This window comes from Neofelis nebulosa, chromosome 10, assembly GCF_028018385.1.
Source record: "Neofelis nebulosa isolate mNeoNeb1 chromosome 10, mNeoNeb1.pri, whole genome shotgun sequence".
NCBI classification, from domain to species: Eukaryota; Metazoa; Chordata; class Mammalia; order Carnivora; family Felidae; genus Neofelis; species Neofelis nebulosa.
In genome coordinates this window covers 764,702-768,127 of record NC_080791.1, presented here as the reverse complement: position 1 = coordinate 768,127, position 3,426 = coordinate 764,702, and positions in this window count along the sequence as shown.

Here is a 3,426-nt window from a genome sequence, read left to right as displayed (position 1 = left end):
CGCACGCTGACGTCAGCGCGACGCCGGGGTTCGCGTAAGAGGGCGGGGCCTCACGCCAGCTGGCGCCCCGGACTCACTTCCTCCCGAGGGGCGGGGCACGCCCCGCGGAATTCCTCCGGAGCTTCGTCGGCGCCTGCGCCTGCGCCTGCGCCTGTGCTGTGGGCGCCCGCGCCTTAGGAAGGTCGCGGGCAGCGGGGACTTTGGCTCGGCCGGGCTGGGCGGACGGGGCAGTCCCAGCGGTACGCTGACGAGCGTCCGGACACTAATCTTGCAGTCGGGACTTTGTACTCTCTCGGGAATCCCGTCTATTCATAATCGCTCAGTGTGTCCTTTGTTCTTAAACTGTTGGTGTTGCGGTCTGGGAGCACGTATGTCAGGACCGCGTCCCCGTCCGGACAGCGTCCTCGTCCCGACAGCGCTCAACCCTGCCGTGAGCGCAGTACGGGGCCGGGCTTGGCGGCCGGTCCGCTGTGGACGGGGGACTGGGGCCTGCGTGCACGGCGGGCAGATAGGACGCCCAGGGCGTCCACGCACGGTGATGAGCCGCGAGTGACTGCTTTCATACGCGGTCTGTCTTCTCGCGGGGACCCTGGGGGCGACCTTTCCAGACTCCCAGCTTGCGAGCCACGTGGTCAGGCGGCCGGGGAATTCCAGGACCTGAGCGGTCTCCGTTTCCTGCCCCTGTCCCTTCTGCCGGGTCACCGAACAGGACACAGGGCTCCCGGTGACTAAACACTTCCAAATACGCGCACATGCCTCCCTACTGTGTCGGAGTGCAGCTCAGTCCCTGTTTCTCGGAAAGTTGCAGAACCTTCCAAATATAGGTGGGAAAATACATGTAGCAACACTGTGCGTTCTCGAGTCAAGATTATTTCTCTTTTTCAGTTCTTGTCCTGACCAAAAAAAGTAAGATAATGAATATACTTCCGTCTAGGGAACATTTCACGTTTGAAGCACTCAAAAGCCTTAAATACTCTTCCCAAAAAGTATGTAATAACATTCAGGTATAATAAATACTGCTTTTTAACCTTAATCTTGTAGAACCTGGTGGTTTACTGTTAAATTTACTCAGTTACCCACTTCTTCATATTTCCAGTGTGGAGTTGGTGGTAATTTTTAAAAATAGGATATATATTTCTGCTGAGGTTGCCATTCTAACACTTTTCACATTCATGTAGGAAAAACACAGAATCTGAGACAATTTTGCGAAAAAATAGGACTGAAGGGACTTGTTCTCCAGACACCAAGTTATATGATGAAGCTGTAGTAATTGAAAGGGTATGGTATTAGCACATGGGTGGACAAATACAAGAACAAGGTGAGCCCAGAAAAAAAGACATACTCATATTATGTATATATGAATTCGATGTGATGTTGGTATTACACATTAGGGAGAAAAGGATTAACTGGTCAATAAGTAAGGCTAAACAAATGGTTATTCCAGAGGAAAATGAAATTAGAACGTGACCTAAGCTATTCAATTCCTGGTGGATAAAAACCCTGAAAGTGAACAGCTATCATTATGAATCCGGGGATTAAACCTTTTTCATGACTCTTACTCCATTCAGTTCTTGTCATTATTGGTGGGCGGGGGAGATAACTTTTTCCTCCATCCTTCTAGGTTCTTGGCTGAGATGCCCCTGTGGCACAAAGATGAACGAGAGAAAAACAAACACAAGTTTAATAACATGTATACCTCCTGTATACCATGGGAGAGACGGGAAAACAAAAACTCCGTGAAATGGGGGAAGTCATCACCTTAAACAACACCTTCAGCTGAAGACCAGACGTTGGGGTGGGGAGTCAGTTAAGGGAAGTTACAAGAAAAGCACAGTTGACAAGGCTAAAAGCTTCTATGCAGATATAAGTCCTTGCCTTCTCCATTGATAAGAATTTCTAGAGATGTGATCATCCCCCTCTTCCTGGTAATGCCAAGAAGACACCCTTACAAATGGGGATTTCCCTTGTACACAGAAACATCTCTTACAAAGGGCAACTTCTACTTGGTTTTCAGAGTTTATCTTGTGTCTGCTGTTTCTTAAAAATAACCAGCTCAAAAAAATTCTTATGTCCAACACATTTTGGGATGGCAAAATTCGACTCCACCTCAGGGCTCAGGTTTTATCTTACTCACCTTGGTTCCTGAGTCCTTTTTAACCTGGCCCTAGTAGTCTTTGCTCCCTGGGCTGGTTTTCTCCATTTCTTACCCATACCTGTAATAAGCATTTATTCAAAGTGTCCCGGTTCATTGAGTGGTAGTTTTCAAGTATCATAAATCTGAATGTTTGTGGTGCTGATTCTTCTCGAGTTGTATTGTTTTTATAACCTGTTTCATGAAGAGAGCCAGGTAATATGGTCTTGTGTTTTGGGGGGGTTCATTTTTTTTCAAGTTCATTTTTTTCATGGTTCATTTCATGGTTCATTTTTTTTTCAAGTTGTAGTTAATCATATACTTATCCATATCTCCCCTTTTCTTAGATAGATGGCAGCATACATTGTTCTCCCTTTTTTCACTTAATAATATCCTGTCTCCATTCTACTCCCTCCCTAACCCATAGGTAATGATTTAAACATTTTTATGGTTCATTTTTTTTCAAGTTGTAGTTAATCATGTATTTATCCATATCTCCCCTTTTCTTAGATAGATGGCAGCATACATTCTTCTCCCTTTTTTCACTTAATAATACATTCTGGAGATCACTCAATACTGGTGTATATGTAGAGAGAGATTCCCCACTTCTGCACAGTAGTCTGTTGTATAGATGTACCATAATATATTCAACTAGTATCATAATTATTCAAATACTTCCCTCTTGATGAACATCTTGGTGGTTTCCAATGTTTTGCTTTTACAAATAGTACTATAATGAATAATCACAAACATACACCTTATTTTAAGATATATTCCCAGAAGTTGGACTTAAGGTCAAATGGTAAATTCATATGTAATTTTGCTAGACATGGCCAAACACCCCTCCCCTTCCATAGAAGTGCTAGTGTTTTACAATTCAGCCAGCAATATATGTGAGTTCCTTTCTCTGCACAGCTTCAGCAGGGGAGTACATTGTCAAACCTGCAGATTTTTGCCAGTCTGTTAGATTAATAGTATTTCAGTATAGTTTTAATTTAATTGCTCTATTTTGAATGAGATTGAACATCTTTTCATGTGTACCAATTGCATATGTAACATTTTATGTATTTTTAAAAATTAAGTATAAAAGAATGTTAGGATTGATTATGTGGTACTGCTAAAGAAAACCTTATTCCGACACTTGTTGAACTGTCAACAGGTGAGAACAGGTAAGGGAGACTTTATTCAGGACGGTTGCAATAAGAGCATTGCAACAGGGAGACACAGCAGGCTCGAGTCTGAATCCCACCAAGGCAGCTAAGGATTTACAGCCAACCAGCAGAATGAGGGGGTTC